This window comes from Bison bison, unplaced genomic scaffold (genome assembly GCF_000754665.1).
Source record: "Bison bison bison isolate TAMUID 2011002044 unplaced genomic scaffold, Bison_UMD1.0 scf7180017864519, whole genome shotgun sequence".
NCBI lineage: Eukaryota > Metazoa > Chordata > Mammalia > Artiodactyla > Bovidae > Bison > Bison bison.
Genome location: NW_011495072.1, coordinates 17625959 through 17645049, shown reverse-complemented (window position 1 = coordinate 17645049; position 19091 = coordinate 17625959).

Genomic DNA, 19091 nt, shown 5'->3' with positions numbered 1-19091 from the left:
CCCCTCCCGCGCCCCCCTTACCCCGGGCGAAACTGACAAGCCCGCTGAAGGTCAGACCCAATCACACGCCTAGCGGACGGCCCCGAGCCCGCCCCCCTTTCCTTTGCCGGAGAATCAGGTCTCCCCGCAAGCCCAGCCCACCAACCACCCTCCATCTCCCCACTCCTCTCCTCCCTCCTCTCCTATCCAAATCCCGGAGAAGAAATGGGAGGGAGTTACGGGGGACGCGTGCTTGGCTCCAGCACTTTGGGAATGAAAGGAATTGCAGGAGAGCCCCAGAGTCCACAGAGTTTTCAAGGAGCTTCTGTATTCAATAAAAACAGCTACTTGTCTACTTGCACCCGACTGTGAGCCTCTCCTCGTCGGCGGGGGAGGGGAGGAGCCCAGCGTCTGAACCGCCACACCGCTGGAGTTTTGGGCTGCCAGCGGTAACCTTATCCCTGTGCAAAAATCTGCTTCTTATAGCAGACGTGGAACCAGCGGATTCACTGCTCTGCCTGCTCCGAAAAGCATTTTTTACTATTATTTTTAAACAGAGAATTAAAAGAAAGGGATGAAGGTGAGATGGAGAGACCCCAGAGGTCAAAATCCTTGATCTTACAGGGAAGCTCTCCTTCGAGGTCTGAAACTGACAGGTTTCTCTCTTGAATGTTTGAATTCTACGCTAGCTTCATTCAGAGGCAAGTCTCTTAAAGAACTGAACTGTACTCTGAGGCAGGAGGAGAAAGAAATATATGGGAGCTGACTTTAAGGGGGTGAGTAATTTAATTTTCCAACTGATTCCATACTGAACCAGGTTGAGGGGGCAGAGGGAGAGGAGAAAAGTCAGGGAAAGCAACTAGCGGAGATCTCAAAGCGTCTAGGCCCACAGCTCCTATAAAGGGCCTCAGGAGCTGAAAATATGGTCACTCCACATTGAAACTAATGAGAAGGGACAGATTTCTAAACTCCTTCTGCTTACTCCTCCTCCAAGTAATCCACTTAAACCTGGAGTATAGGTTCTTCAGTCATTTTTTTTCTACATTTAAATTATCCCTTCCTATTGGCTCCTTTTTGTTCTTTAATATTTCTTAAGATGTTTCTCAAAAATTTTCTGGAACAGAGCCCAACAAGGTGCCAGCATACATTAGGGATTCAATAGAGATGGGTTGAGTGAATGAATACATTTTCGTGTTGGTAAAAACTGGAAGCTTTGGCCAGGACCTATGCTGAGATTTTAAGATATTTCAAGGCTTAAGAGTTCTCAGCTAAGTTCATGAGATGCATATGTCCATTAATTTTTAGGAATCTAATTTTCTACTAGTTATCAAAAATGGCTCATGACCCATGAGATTAACAAGATATTCTAACTATGTGGTTTAAGAGATGAAGGTGTTCAGAAACTATACGAAGTCCAAGATGGAATTAATTGTACAAGGACGTGTATAAGAGACATATCAAATGAGGAAAGCAACTAAAAAATACTTTCAACATGACTGTTCACTCTGTGACAAAGAACCATTCCCACATCAAGAAATTTACTTCTTAAAGATAATAGGTTAAAAAAATACTTTGCATTGATAATGTTGCTGGCAGAATGTTTGAGATGCCTTATATCAGCTGCAGAGAAATATTTTCAAGTTGTTAACACAATTTAATAAAATAATTAAATATCATACAGTGTTTGAATGTGAAATGTAGGATTAAAAATTAAGAACCTTAAGGGGGCTGAACAACAATAAAGGGAAAAATATACTGAAATTTATCATCTTCATTATCCTTCATCTTCTCTTTCTCTCTCTTTTTTTTTTTTTAGAAACAGTTTATTTTTATCTTCTCAAAATGACAAAATGAAAAGTCTGTTGGAATTTTCAGTTAACAATTTTTTTTTTGAAACCTGAATTCTTTTTGTCCAATTCTTTGTATATTTTTAAACTTATTTTCGAGGTCTTCTCTTAAATGTAAAATAGTAAAATGAATACAGAGTTTGGAAGTACATCATTTGTGAAGCTAGCAGAATCCTAAGTCAATGCAAGACCTAGAGAGGGTTCTAATGCTTGCAGGAATATGTAGAAATGGTGTTCCAAGCTGTTTTTCAATAGCTTTCCTGATTTATAGAGAATTCTATGGTCTGATACTGTTCTGGGAGGTGAGAAATGATGCAGTCAGTCTAGGAAGTCCCACCTTCTGGTCACATCTCAGGCCTGTTCACAGCAGTGAATGGGTCCTTTCAGGCAAAGTGGTTTGGGTGAATAGAGTTATTACTACTTTATGCTCTCTGTACTCTGTGGTCTGAATTCCTCTGGCCACTGCCCAGAGAAGCATAACCTGAGTCTGAATTAATGCCCTGGAAGGAAATATAGTGGATTCATAGTAAGGAATAATTAATTATATCTTACCCCTCTAACCTGTAGCTATTAGCCAGGTCTGGAGTCTCCTAGGTACCTGCCCATGAATTTACAGGAGATGAATTTAGTGGAAGGAAGCGTAATGCTAAAAGAGCAAAAGGACAGAGGGAAGCAGAAAGAGAACCACCTCACTACCTTCAATTTCACAGAGAATGACTTGTTTCCTACACCATCTTTCAACCAGTCCTTGCCAACTATTTATACGTAGATTCAAATTATAATGGAATGCGACAGTTTTCCTGACATATAGGTCTTTTATTTGGAGCACAAGTATCTGTGTTACATTTCCCATCTTGTTACATTTAGGAAAATGGCATTTGAAGATATTTGTTCATGTTTGTATAATTTGCTCTGATCGCAAGTCTTTCAAAAACAAGATGAAAACAGTTTAGAGAAAAAATAGTCACATTCTTTATAGTAGTATTTTAGATTGCCCATTTGGCCATATTGGCTTGTCTGGGAAACTGAGAGAATAATTTGATAATTGATTAGGGGCATAGTGGTATAGTGCTGTTCTGTGCTTAATCGCTCAGTCATGTCCAACCCTTTGCGACCTCGTGGACTGTAGCCCACCAAGCTTCTTTGTCTATGGGGATTTTCCAGGCAAGAATACTGGAGTGGGTTGCCATGCCGTCCTCCTGGGGATCTTCCCAACCCAGGGATCAAATCCAGGTCTCCTGCATTGCAGGCAGATTCTTTACCAGCTGAACTACCAGAGAAGCCCCAGTAGCATAGTGGGAGAACATAAATGTTCTAGACAATCTTCAGAGTTCATGGAGCTTTATTAAACATTGTGTGATGCTGATAAATCTCCCTTAATATTGTCAAAAATAGTCCCTAACAGAAATAATAATAGAGACTCGATTGTAAGACTTAAATTACTATGGGCAGAATTAGGTGAAAGAAGTAGATTTTTGAAAAGTTTCATCATCTTTGAAATGATTTGGCATTCATAAGAGAAAGAGAGAGAGATGATACATATATGAACAATCTCTCCAAACACACTAAAGCCATTGTATCTACTTAGACTTAGTGAATGAGAAATTATTACGGGGGTGGGAAACTCTTGCACACATCAGAAATACTTAATACATTTAAAAGAAAATCGTTGTTGAATGTAATCCCTCTCTTACTGTGCCTAATGGTTTGTCTTTCTTGCACTTTTCTGAACTTTAGGTCAATTATTTTAAGAAAGAAATGACTAAGCACTTTGACATTGATTTTACAGTTGTTTTTTTCCTAATACACGAGTGGCTAAAAATTAGTCTCTGTTTAAAAGTGGTGTTGGTTCCTCTTACCTCACAGATGGGCCACTGTATTATAGAAAGTTGGGGGTGAGAGAGGGATAGAAAAGTTTATTTTCATAGTCAGTCTAGCTCACACTTACCCCACAGTGATGACTGGATATTTTTCTGCACGTTATGAAATAACATACAGAACTTGAGAGGAATCTAAATTTAACACAAATCCATGATGAAAGAAAATCTTTATATGAAAAGTTTGGTCTGTTAGAGTGCTGAAGGAGTCAACTCAGAGATGATAGACCCATGCTGTTTAAAAGAAAAGTAAAATCAAATCTAAATGAACCCCAATCCAGCAAGGACAATTGCCTTGTACAATCATGTCCATCTGTGTTAAAAATATCCTGTGGTTAGCTATGCTCACTGAAACTATCATGGTTCTGCTAACAGAAAACTATCATGGTTCTTTTTCATAATTATCCAAAGATAACAAGAGAGGAAAAGAGAACAGAATGATTCAGAGTAAAACCTTAAATATCTGTTGGACCTTTGTCAAGATACTTTACTCTCTGTATCTTTTTTCTTCTTAATTGAATGGATTTGGCATTTACTAAGCTCCTGTGTCAGCAGAAATTACACAAGACTTTTCCGCAAAGTGTTGCAGGACAACATCAACATCTCTACCAATAGAAGTTGAAGATGGTATCTTAAACATTTTAGTGAACTACATACCATGGCCAAAGGAAGTTACGACATCAAGAATATATCCCAATGATGTTTCACTGTATATGGTGTCCCAACTATCATTTGAGTAGTAATTGTCTTGGCTGTTCCTAATTAATTCACACTGGCTGTTCCTAATAAAATAAGGTGGCTGAAGGTAAGGATTTTAGCTTATCTATAGGAATTATTTACTCTTTAAAATCTACACATAGCAATTTCATGAACTTTAAAATTTAATTTTGGTAGTAAAATGGGAATATGTAAATAATTTTCCTTTGATGCTTATTACTTCTTAATATAAATAATAAAACTGACCACATATATCAGTGCACTTTCCAAAATAAGTGAATCCTTTTTTTCACCTCAATGATGTCTACATAGAGTCATCCATCCCAATGGCATTTGTCAATATTTTTTATTTAAAATGAATATTATTTCCAGATAACCATGTGTAATCTGTTTCATGCCTCTGCCATATGTACCAATTCATTTAATTCTGAAATCAAATGCATGTGCTTCAAAAATCTGAAGACTCATACAAAACATATTTCTGAATTCTAAACAATATTTTTGTTATTTTTATATGACAGTCTTATACATTTTCTTGTTGCCAAAATGAATGCCAAATATAAGATTTAAGGCTGGTGAATATGGTTAAATGTTGAAATAGATCTGATTTATTAAACATCTGTGATGAATAACTTCAACTTAATTTGTTTTGCAGATCTCAGCGTTTAATAATCCTCCCAATATTATATGTTCTGCCAGTATTAGTATGGTCAAATTATTACACATTCAAATGCTGGACAAACAATAGATCTTAGTTCAAAATTCCACAATCTAATCTATAAGTCTGGAAAATCGTATATGAATTTAAATGATTGCAAAACAAGCAGGATTTACTATGAAGGAATACTTTTGAAAGCAAAATACTACTGTCACTAAAATACAAACATTTTTATTAAAAATACTTAATGCTTGTTGTTGTTGTTAGTCTTCATAACATCTTCATGAGGTAAGAATGTATCAATTTCCATAGTTATAAAGTGCTGCACATAAAATAAAGACGATATATAAATTATTTAAACAAAGGAAAACATATGCTAGAAAAGAACATTAACTTTGTTCTTTCTATTTCAAGACTTTGGGGGTTTAACTGTCAGGCTTTTATGCCAGCTCATGGCGTCATTCAAGTTATCTCTCAAAAAATGTGTTTAACAAAATTCATTTATTCCATACTCAATGCAATTTCAAAATATATTTGCTCTTAAAAGTCAAATATAGATAGCAATTCTGTAAATGAAGGCTACTCTCATGGGAGTTTGAATCCTCACTGTGCGACTTGCTACGCATGTAACTGATTGTCAGTCACACACCATTCTGAATCTTTGTTTCTAAATGTGTAACATATATTTAGCATCTACAGGCTTGCTATAATGAATTTTTGAGATACTCTGGTGACTGGTACTGAGTAGTCCTCAGTAAAAAGCTATGTTTGAGCCTTCCTTGGTGGCACAGTGGTGAAGAGTCCACTTGCCAATGCTGGAGAGATGGGTTCAATCCCTGGTCCGGGAAGATCCCACATGTCACTAGGCCCGTGCACCACAGCTATTAAGCTTGTCTTCTAGAGCCCAGAAGTTGAAACTACTGAGTTCACATGCCACAACTATTGCTTCTTCACCAGCATACAAGTTTCTCAGGAGACAGGTAAGGTGGTCTAAAAATCACTTTTAACACCAGTATAAAAGTTAAAAAACAAAATGGTTAAGAATAACTAGCAACAAGAACTAGTTAATGAATACACAATATAAAAATATGTAAGTAGTGACATCAATAACATAAAGTATGTTTGGGAAATAAAAATGAGTTTTATAGATTCCCTGGTGACTGAGACAGTTAAGAATCTGCCTGCAATACAGGAGACACAGATGTGATTCCTGAGTTGGGAAGATCCCCTGGAGGAGGAAATGGCAACCCACTCTAGTATTCTTGCCTGGAGAATTCCGTGGACAGAAGAGCCTGGTGGGCTACAGCCTATGGAACCGCAAAGAGTTGGACACAACTGAGCGAGTAACTAACTTAGCTTAAAGTTGGGTTGATATAGGTTTAAAAGAAAACACTATTCTAAATATAAGATGATTTATGTAACTCATGTAATATCATGACTTAAAACAACAACAAAAATATATATTTGAATTTCATCTCCATTGCTGGCACAGGACTCCTAAATCCCTTTATCACAAGAGACAAAGATCATTATATAATGCTAATAGAGTCATTTCATTAAGAAAATACAACAGTTACAGATGGCTCAAACAGTAAAGCGTCTGTCTACAATGCAGGAGACCTGGGTTCGATCCCTGGGTAGGGAAGAATCCCTGGAGAAGGAAATGGCAACCCACTCCAGTACTCTTGCCTAGAAAATCCCACGGACGGAGGAGCCTAGTGTCCATAGGGTCGCAAAGAGTCGGACACAACTGAGCAACTTCACTTTCACATGCACTCAGCATCGGAGCACCTAAATATATGACTGGTTGGATCTCCTTTCTGTCCAAGGGACCCTCAAGGGTCTTCTCCAGTACCACAATGCAAAAGCATCAATTCTTTGGCACTCAACCTTCTTTGTCAATGTATAGTAACACAACTGATTTTGTGTTTGATCAAAGCAGTCAGTCCTAAAGGAAATCAACCCTTAATATTCACTGGAAGTACTGACGCTAAAGCTGAAGCTCCAGTACTCTGGCCACCTGATACAAAGATCCAACTCATTGGAAAAGACCCTGATGCTGGGAAAAATTAAAAGCAAGAGGAGAAGAGGGTGACGAGGATGAGATGGTTGGATGGCATCATCAGCTCGATGGACATTTGAGCAAACTCTGGGAGACAGTGAAAGACAGGGAAGCCTGGCATGCTGTCGTCCATGTGGTCACAAAAAGTCAGACGCAACTGAGTGATTAAACAACAACAATGAACCATCAGAAAGGAAATTAATAAAACAATCTTATTTATAATAGCATAAAAATAATCAAATTCTTAGGAATAAACTTGACCAAGAAGACAAAATATTTATACACTGAAAACTACAATACGTTGATGAGAGAAATTTTAAAAGGCACAAATAATGAAAAGGTATCCACATGCAAAACTGTTAAGATGTCCATACTATCCAAAACAATCTACAGATTTTTGGAGTTTTTCAGATTTTTACAGATATTGGAATTTTTTCAAATTCCAATAGCACTTTAACATAAATAGAAAAAAACAAACCTAAAATTCATATGGAACAGCAAAAGACCCCAAAAAACTAAAGTGATCTTGAAAAAGAACAAAATTTGAGGCAATATATGCTTCCTGTTTTCAAAACATATTATGAATGTTTTATGTAATTAAAATAATACTGTACTGACATAAAGACAAACACATAGACCAATGATAGAGAGCTCAGAAATAAATGGGTGCATATGTGGAAAACTGTTCTTCCACAAGAATGCATAGAATATACAAGAAAAGGATAATCTCTTTAACAAATGTTCTTGGGAAACTATATCCCCATGCAAAATCAGCTCAAAATAGAGTATGAAAATTTAAATGTAAAAGATGAAACTATAAAACTTCTAGAAGAAAATGTATGGGAAAACTGCATGACATTGATTTTTTACAATGATTTCATGGATATAACACTTAAAGTACAGGCATCAAAAGCAAAAGTAGACAATGGAACTAAGTTACTAAAAAAGACTTCTGCACAACCAAGGACACAGTCAAGAGAATTTTAGTGTAAGCCCTGACAATTGAATTTTCTTTGCTTTAATGAAAATACCTGACTTCAGCTTTGATTGCAGAGGCATCCACTTCAAAGAGGTACTTCTATGACAGTTATATTGAATAAACACATTTCCAGCCACACAACTAGTTAAAAAGCCAGGCTGAACACCATGTAAGGCCTTTTTCTTTTCCCCCCAATATACTGTTTGGTTTAGATAACTAGCCATTTGAGCTATTTTTCTTTTTTCTTCCTGCACTTTGAATTCTCATTCTTATATTTTAAATTTATCAATAGTAATCCCATGAAACCCTAGGCCCCCACTCTTGACTGCAAACAGAAGCAGAATCTCGAGTTTATGCATTCTCTCTCCCTTTCTCTCTACCTGTGACCTTGCTGTGTGGCCCAAAGTGTGGCACGTAATTTCCAGAACTTGTAAGTAATAAACGTTTTTTTCCCCAAATTTCCTTAAGGTTATTCCTGAGGGTGTGTTGGATTCATGTTAAGAATCACCAGGGCCTACAAAGCAGGAAGAAATATTTTCAAATTGTATGTCTGAAAAGAAATTGATTTCCAGTGCATATATGGAACTCCTACAACTCAATGGCAAAAAACACAAATATCTTGATTTAAAACTTGACAAAGGCCTTGAATGGACATTTCCTCAAAGAATATATACAATAGCCAGCAAGTATATGAAAAGGTGCTCAACATCACTAATAAACTGTTGTTCAGTCACTACATCGTGTCCAACTCTTTGCAATTCTGTGAACTGTGGCACCCCAGGCTTCTCTATCCATCACTATCTCCCAGAGCTTGCTTAAACTCATGTCCATTGAATCAGTGATACCATCCAACCGTCTCATCCTTGTTGTCCCCTTTTCCTCTTGCCCTCAATTTTTCCCAGCATCAGGGTCTTTTCCAATGAGCTCTTCATATCAGGTGGACAAAGTGTTGGAACTTGAGCTTCATCATCAGTCCTTCCAATGAATATTCAGGATTTATTTCCTTTAGGATTGACTGGTCTGATCTCCTTGAAGTCTACGGGACTCTCAAGATCTTCTCCAGCACTACAGTTCCAAAACATCAATTCTTCAGTGCTCAGCTTTCTTTATGGTCCAACTCTCAAATCCACACACGACTACCGGAAAAATCCTACCTTTGACTAGACAGACCTTTGTCGGCAAAGTGATGTCTCTGCTTTTTTAAAATACTGTCTAGGTTTGACATAGCTGTTCTCCCAAGGAGCAAGTATCTTTTAATTTCGTGGTTGCAGTCACCATCTGCATTGATTTTAGAGCCCAACAAAATGAAATATGACACTGTTTCCACACTTCCCCCAGCTATTTGCCATGAAGTGATATGACTAGATACTATGATCATAGTTTTTTGAATATTGAGTTTTAAGTCAAGTTTTCACTCTCCTCTTTCACTTTCATCAAGAGGCTCTTTTTAGTTCCTTTTCACTTTCTGCCATTAAAGTGGTATTATCTACATATCTGTGGTTACTGATATTTCTGTAACCACATGCTGGTGAGAATGTAAAATGTTTTGGCCACTATAGAAAATAGTATGGAGTTTCCTCAAAAGATTAAAAATAAAACTACCATATGATCTAGCAATGTTTCTTCTTAGTATATATCTGAAGGACTTCAAATCAATATTTCAAAAAAGATCCCTGCACTCTCATTTTTATTGCAACATTACTCACAATAGCTCAGATGTAGAAACAACTCAAATGTCCATTGACAGATGAATGAAGAAAATGTGATATATACATACAGCAGAATATAATTCAGTATTTTAAAGAAAAGGAAAGAAACCCTATATTTGGACAACATTAGTGAATCTAAAAGACATTATGGCAAGTGAAAGAAGTCATAGGACAAATACTGCATGATTCTACTTATATGAGGTAGCTGAAATGATCAAACTGTAGAAGCAGAGAACGGGGGGATGCTTGACAGGAACTGAAGTGACAGGGCAATGGGGATAACATTATACTTATATGAGACAAATAAGTTCCAGAGATCTCCTGGATAACCTACTGCCTTTAGTGCACATCATTCTGTGCATCTAAAAACTTGTTAAGAGGGTAGATCTCATGTTGTATTCTTACCACAAAAACAAAAATAAAAAAAGAGGACACAAGAATTATTTTGGAAGTTATGGATATATTAAATATGTGAAATTTTTCTATATTAATTATACCTCCAACAAAGCTGGAAAAATACCATAAGAAGGAAATTGATCATTAAATAATAAAATAAGATTTACTCCACATCTAATTTAGCTCAACCTCTTTTTTAAATTTAATTTTTACATATTTAATATGTAATATATAAATGGATATAAGATTTGTATATGTATAATGTTTACATATGCATATATACTAATATGGCTCAGCAAAGTTCAATTTCTAAGGAAGTTATTCAGCTGAACACTCTCCACAACTTGGAAAGTGTCTCCGTCCTAAAGTTACCTATGTTATACACTATAGTATCTTCTACAACCCATCTCTTGAGCAGCTTGAATGTATCTTCTTTACATAAGTTTCAGAAAGAGCTCCTCTGAGATTTTAACCACTATGTTTTATTAGGGAAAACTACTGTGCTGCAGTTGGTCTTTTTAGGTTGTAACTCATATTTTTCTTTATTTATTACCCATTTTCTAGATTAGATGGTTTACCTGGTGTTGTAATCCACACTCATCCCTGTGGGTTCTAACCCATTAGTATCATGACTGTCTTAGGCATGGTTGATATGCTTATCTATTTATAGCAAAGACAGAGCAAAAAGGTGCCAAGAGTCTGCTGTAGATCAGTTCAGTTCAGTTCAGTCACTCAGTCGTGTCCGACTCATTGTGACCCCATGAACTGCAGCATGCCAGGCCTCCCTGTCCATCACCAACTCCAGACTTTAACCAAACTCATGTCCATTGAGTCGGTGATGCAATCTAACCAACTCATCCTCTGCCATCCCCTTCTCCTGCCCTCAATCTTTCCCAGCATCAGGGTCTTTTCCAATGAGTCAGCTCTTTACATCAGGTGGCCAAAGTACTAGAGTTTCAGCTTCAACATCAGTCCTTCCGATGAACACCCAGGACTGATCTCCTTTAGGATGGACTGGTTGGATCTCCTTGCAGTCCAAGGGACTCTCAAGAGTCTTCTCCAACGCCACAGTTCAAGAGCATCAATTCTTCTGTGCTCAGCTTTCTTTATAGTCCAACTCTCACATCCATACATGACCACTGGAAAAACCATAGCCTTGATTAGATGGACCTTTGTTGACAAAGTAACATCTCTGCTTTTTAATATGCTCTGTAGGTTAGTCATAGCTTTTCTTCCAGGGAGGAAGTGTCTTTAATTTCTTGGCTGCAGTCACCATCTGCAGTGATTTTGGAGCCCCCCAAAATAAATTCTGCCATTGTTTCCACTGTTTCTCCATCTATTTGCCATGAAGTCATGGGACTGAACGCCATGATCTTTGTTTTCTGAATGTTGAGCATTAGGCCAAACTTTTCACTTTCCTCTTTCACTTTCATCAAGAAGCTCTTTAGTTCTTCTTCATTTTCTGCCATAAGGGTGGTGTCATCTGCATATCTGAGGTTATTGATATTTCTCCCGGCAGTCTTGATTCCAGCTTCTGCTTCATCCAGCCCAGTGTTTCTCATGATGTACTCTGCATATAAGTTAAATAAGCAGGGTGACAATATACAGCCTTGACATACTCCTTTTCCTATTTGGAACCAGTCTGTTGTTCCATGTCCAGTTCTAACTGTTGCTTCCTGCATACAGATTTCTGAAGAGTGTAATCACTCACCTAGAGCCAGACATCCTGGATTCCAAAGTCAAGTGGGCCTAGGAAGCATCACTACAAACAAAGCTGGTGGAGGTGATGGAATTCCAGTTGAGCTATTTCAAATCCTGAAAGATGATGCTGTGAAAGTGCTGCACTCAATATGCCAGCAAATTTGGAAAACTCAGCAGTGGCCACAGGACTGGAAAAGGTCATTTTTCATTCCAATCCCTAAGAAAGGCAATGCCAAAGAATGCTCAAACTACTGCACAATTGCACTCATCTCACATGCTAGTAAAGTAACGCTCAAAATTCTCCAAGTCAGGCTTCAACAATATGTGCACCACGAATTTCCAGATTTTCAAGCTGGTTTTAGAAAAGGCAGTGGAACCAGAGACCAAATTGCCAACATCCACTGGATCATTGAAAAAGCAAGAGAGTTCCAGAAAAACATCTATTTCTGCTTTATTGACTATGCCAAAGCCTTTGACTGTGTAGATCACTATAAACTGTGGAAAATTCTAAAAGAGATGGGAGTACCAGACCATCTGACCTGCCTCTTGAGAAACCTGTATGCAGGTCAGGAAGCAACAGTTAGAACTGGACATGGAACAACAGACTGGTTTCAAATAGGAAAAGGAGTATGTCAAGGGTGTATATTGTCACCGTGCTTAGTAGATCACCTGATGCCAAATGTATTCCCTTCCCCATTTCATAGCAGCAATGCAACCTTAACAAGCAGAATCAATTTACCTCCGACAAGGTGGTAACCCTTTTCTTGACTCTGGTATCTTAGAAGGAAGAGACAAAAGTGACAGGGAAGCAGCTGTAGTTTAGTTTATGGGATTTTTGCTGTGACCCTTGTTGGAAGCAGTGCCTATCTGGGAACTAGGGTGTCTAATCCCAGGGTTCAGGGCCGGGAAGCACAAATTCCCCAGGTTGGTTCCTGTATGGTAAGTGGTAACTGGAATGTAATGGTAAGTGGAACTACTTCTACTTTTGCCCTTAGTTTCCATTCCATACCCAAGTATTCTATCTACTGATGACACAGAATTGTATACTAGTTGTTGACTTAGTGTGTATAATGTATTCTTAAAGATGATGATTAATCCATACAAAGTAGCATCTCTAAGTTGGTGCCTTGGTCATTACCTTCAAAAAACTGTCTATCCCATCACTCTCTCAAGCCAGCAACTTCTGAGTAATGTAACATGATATAACTCATGTATCCCATTACCATGCATTCATTGCTAAACTTCCTTTGCTGATTGAAAGTGAATTTCTTGGTCTGATGTAATGTTATATACACTCTGCTGGCAGATCAAGCATTGCATCAACTGGTCACGGCCATGTAGGTAAGAAAGAGATAATATACCTATGGTCATGATTTAATACAATCAAGATAAATCATTGCCACTCCCAGAGTGAAATGGGTACAATATTAGCTTGATAGATGGGGAAACAGTGGAAACAGTGTCAGACTCTATTTTTCTGGGCTCCAAAATCACTGCAGATGGTGACTGCAGCCATGAAATTAAAAGACACTTACTCCTTGGAAGGAAAGTTATGACCAACCTAGATAGCATATTCAAAAGCAGAGACATTACTTTGCCAACAAAGGTTCATCTAGTCAAGGCTATGGTTTTTCCTGTGGTCATGTATGGATGTGAGAGTTGGACTGTGAAGAAGGCTGAGCGCCGAAGAATTGATGCTTTTGAACTGTGGTGTTGGAGAAGACTCTTGAGAGTCCCTTGGACTGCAAGGAGATCCAACCAGTCCATTCTGAAGGAGATCAGCCCTGGGATTTCTTTGGAAGTAATGATGCTGAAGCTGAAACTCCAGTACTTTGGCCACCTGATGCAAAGAGTTGACTCATTGGAAAAGACTCTGATGCTGGGAGGGATTGGGGGCAGGAGGAGAAGGGGACGCCAGAGGATGAGATGGCTGGATGGCATCACTGACTCGATAGACGTGAGTCTGAGTGAACTCCGGGAGTTGGTGATGGACAGGGAGGCCTGGTGTGCTGCGATTCATGGGGTCGCAAAGAGTCGGACACGACTGAGCGACTGATCTGATCTGATCTGATCTGAAGTGAGCTTGGAAGCTCAACATTGACCATGCTTTTTGTCATGGGTCTGTGTGGGCTTCCCTGGTGGCTCAGATGGTAAAACATCTGTCTAAGGCAGGAGACCTGGATTCAATCCCTGGGTAGGGAAGATCCCTTGGGGAATGAAATGGCAACCCACTTCAGTACTTTTGCCTAGAAAACTCCATAGATGGAGGAGCCTGGTAGGCTACAGTCCATGGGGTCGCAAAGAGTCGGACATGACTGAACAACTTCACTGGTTGCAACTTCACTGGTGCGTGGGTTGGAAAGGAATTTCCAGACATGAGACAGAATGAGAGGAGAATAATGTTTATTAGACTGAGAGACACTGTTAGAACAGCAGGCCAGCTGCAGACAGCCAAACCCTTTCACAGGCTAGCAATCAATATTTATAGCCTCAAGACAGAGAAAATTTGTATTGGAATGCTGGCATTTGGTGATTGATTAGGATGCTGTAGGGTAATATATTAGGTATTTGACCTAGTATGGAGGTCAGAGAACTGGCCAGCTTAGATCTGGAGGCTCATGGTAACAATTGCTGTAGGGCTTAGTCAGTGCCAGAGATTTTTATCCTATGATCTTGGTATAGTGCTCCAGAATTTTGATTGGATATTATCAGTGGCAATTATTTTATCTGCACTTGTGGTATAAGAGCTATTATAACAGGAAAAGTGAAGTCAAAGGCTCTAAAACTAACCCTCTCCAAATCAAGATTGTAAAATAAAAACATTATATCACAGCAACAGAAGTGATGTGGTGGCAGATTTTTGAGCCATCCTTAAAGACGTGAAGGATGTAATCAGATTCTGGAGGAGGATATAAATTTGCCCATTCCTACAGCTCCTCTTTCAGATGTGACATTTTTATGACAGCAAATTAACATGGTCTCAGGTATATGGTATGCACTCTTTGATCTGATGAACCATTCTTTCCATCCCTATCAGGAAAGAGGATTAGACATTTCAAATTTATTTGGGACAGAAAGTAGTATGTATTTATGGCCTAGCTCCAGGATATGATAACTCTCCTGCCTTCTGTCATAATATAGTCAGAGAATCTTTTACCATCTGGCCATTCTGCAGAATATCATCCTCGTCCTCTATATTGATGACATCATGTTAAACTGAGTGACCATAGTGTGTTACCCATGCTGGAGGCCATGGAAAGTCGCCTATGCTACAGAAGATAGAAGATAAAACATATGAAGATTCAGGATCTGTCCTTTCAGTGAAGATTTTTGAGATCCAGTTGGCTGTTGCATGTCTAGACAAGTTATTCAAAGTAAAGCATATATATACAATTATATGTGTATGGTACCATATACCTTCCACCATTAAAAAAAGAAGGATGACATTTGGTAGAAGACCTCTTAAAATTTCAGAGGTAGCATATTTCATACTCATAAATGTTACTCTGCTCTGCTTACTGGATGATACAAAAGACTGTAGTTTTGGATAGGGTGGAGAATAGGAAAGGCATCTTCAGTAGATCCAGGCTGTATAGTAAGCAGCACAAGTGCCCTGGAGTCCTTATGGTTTCAGAATATCAGTAGTGGAAAAAAAATGCTGTGTGTGAGTTTTACAGAAAGCCTTAGTTGAAAAATTTGGAGCTACTTGAATAGGAATGAAGTTTAAAGAATTTTGCACTATATGTTACCGTGCCCAAGAGAGCATTCACAATGAAAGGAGCACCAAATTAGAGAAAATGATCAGTTGGCAAAAGCCAACATCTGTGATTGGCTACCCCAGTGTTGGCACAAGGAGTACAATAATGGAAGTGCTATGACGACAGAAATGGAGACCATGCATAGGTCCAGTTAACATGGGTCAGCTGGAGCTGGTCGAGGAACCAGTACCTGAGGATGACAGAGCAGCTGATGCAGAAGATCTGGTGAAGAAGCCAAATGACCACTGCCAGAGTCAGCAGCTGGGCTGTGATGAATGTCCAAGAGCTGGACATTCCTGGAGCCTGAAGACCCAGACATCAAAACCTGAACCTGCCCTTACTTCTTATATGAAAATAAAGCAGAAAAAAAATGCAGATAAAATTACCATCACTGATGACATACAATCAAAGTCTGGTCAAAGCTGAGCATCCAATACAAAATTATCTTTCAAGGAAACTAACCAGCCATTTTGTGACAAGTTGATTACATTGTACTCTTTCACTATGGGAACTCCTGATTGTACAAGATCCTACAGTCATTTCAAAGAGGGTATCATCTCTTTCCTCTTTTAGCAGGGCCAGTGCTTCCTGACTGGGTCATTAAGAGTTATGCTGTGGTGCACAGCAGTGTGCATGTTTCTTTAAAGAAGAGATCTCTGAATCATCTTCAAGAAAAGAGGTGTGATAAAGCAGAATATAATAGAAAATTCTGCACACCCAAAGGATTCAGAGGAATCTGAAGATTCAAGATTTTCTGAAACATTGAGTCAGAAATACTCATCTGATACCACCAAACCTCGCATTTCTCTAATCAGGGCTCAGGGTGGTGTGCCAGACTTTCCCAGGTTGAGCATTCAACCTCCTCTAGAAATCAATTACAATTATGTACTGGACCTGATGCTTGGTTTTTTCTGCAATACACTTGAAAAATAAAAGAACTTCGTTGACTGCTGAAGGGGCTTCTTGGATTTTGAACGTAGATGTTCAGTTTAGTTCAGTTCAGTTCAGTAGCTCAGTCATGTCTGACTCTGTGACCCCATGGACTGCAGCACGCCAGGCTTCCCTGTCCATCACCAGCTCCTGGAGCTTGCTCAAACTCATGTCCATTGAATCAGTGATGCCATCCAACCATCTCATCCTCTTTTGCCCCTTTCTTCTGCCTTCAGTCTTTCCCAGCATCAGGGTCTTTTCCAGTGAGTCAGTTCTTCACGTCAGGTGGCCAAAGTATTAGAGCTTCAGCTTCAGCATCAGTTCTTCCAATGAATATTCAGGACTGATTTCTTTTAGAATTGACTGGTTTGATCTCCTTGCAGTCCAAAGGACTCTCAAGAGTCTCCTCCAACACCACAGCTCAAAAGCATCAATTCAGATGTTCAGTCAGTTCAGTCACTTAGTCATGTCCAACTCTTTGCAACCCCATGGAATGCAGAATGCCAGGCTTCCCTGTCCATCACCAACTCCCAGAGTTTACACAAACTTATGTCCATTGAGTTGGTGATGCCGTACAACCACCTCATCCTCTGTTGTCCCCTTCTCCTCCCTCCCTCAATCTTTACCAGCATCAGAGTCTTTTCAAATGAGTCAGCTCTTTGCACCAGGTGGCCAAAGTATTGGAGTTTCAGCTTCAACATCAGTCCTTCCAATGAATATTGAGGACTGTTTCCCTTTCGGATGGACTGGATGGATCTCCTTGCAGTCCAAGGGACTCTCAAGAGTTTTCTCCAACAATGCAATTCAAAAGTTGGTGACTAATCATCTCATGCTTAAAATTTCCTTTTATTTCTCTCATATGTCAATTACCTCCAGCAGCAGTCATCCAGTTTCATAGTTTTTCTTTCCCTTGAACTTCTGATATGCCTGAGATATTGCATCTGCTAGGGGGAATGTATTATATTAATTATTACTATTATATTCCTATTATTATCATTATTTTAGAAATTTTAAAGGCAAAATTTAAAAATCAGGTCTCAAGTGATAGCATTTCTTATAACATGTTGGCATTTATTTTTCCAGCTCCCATGAAAACATTAACTTATTATAGCTTCCCCAAATGTACATATCATAACCCTTTTTGGAGAATCATAAAACCATTCATTGTTAATTCAGATTCAGATTCAGACTTGAGCTATGCAAAAATATTTTATATTGAGAAATGTTACAAGTTTCTAAATGTTCGTTTCTCTGTGGCTTTTTTCTATATATAAGAAAATGAAAGCCTGAATGAACTTCAAGGTGGCAGGCAGAGAATCTGTGTGGGAGTGTTCATAAAGGAACCCAGATTTCCTGCTTTCTGCCTACATGTTTCAATAACTGGTTTTCTTTGGTTTCCACTGTCTCTTTATAAGCATTAAATTTTGTTAAACAATACAAATTTTAAGTTAAGCACATTGAATCATTCTGACAATATTTGAAATTAAAGTCATTGGGTTTTAGTTCTGTAAGTCTACACCTTTATATTATTTTAAATAGAATGATTTTAAATGTGTGTAATGAGCAAAATCAAATGACTTCCACTTATTACTGCATTGCCAATGAGGATAAATTGTATATAAAGTGGCTAGATTTTCTGTTCGTCTCTATTCATTTTTAGTGAAGTTTCAGGCATTATCAAAAGTTTTTCAACATTTATTGAATATTTACAGTATTTTTGGCACTGTTATATATACTTGACAAAAAATAACTCATTTTCCTAACACTTTTATAAGGTATATACTATAAAGTCCCCGTTTTTCAGATAAAGAAAAGGACAGAGAAATTAAAGAATTTGCTTGAGTCATGTAGCTTGAACTAGGAATATTGTTCCTTCATCTGTGCAAAAAAAGGGCTGGCTGATTCGTATCTTGGAGTTTCTGCTCAAATGTCACTTCCTCAAAATGACATTTCCTGGTCATTCTATTTGGGGTTCTACAATATACTTCACAGAAATTATAATCAGGAATTATCATCCACTTATGTGTTGACTAGTCTATTTTTGATATTGTCAATCAGATTGCAAACTTCATGAAGGAATAAAGTTTACCTGTCTGCTGCTGTGTCATGAATGTCTATCACTGAGTAAGGAACTCATTAAATATTTCACAAGTGAATGAATAAACACTTCTTTGAAATAGCACATGAAGTACATCTCCATCATACTTCTTCAATTAAAACAACTCTTCTCTACTTTCAGATAAATTTCAGGATCATTTTGTTTAAGTTTGATCAAAATTGTTGTAAATATTTAAATTAACTTAGCATGTATGAAGTTTTTTGAAAAATTCATTCTTTACAATCCAAGAGTATAGTATATTTTTAACTTAGGTTTTATTTTTCCTGACTTTCAGGTATTGTTTTGTTATCTTTATAGAGCCCTCTCCTATTTATCAATGTATCAATACACCCTTGGGGTTTATTGTTGCCATGGTCTAA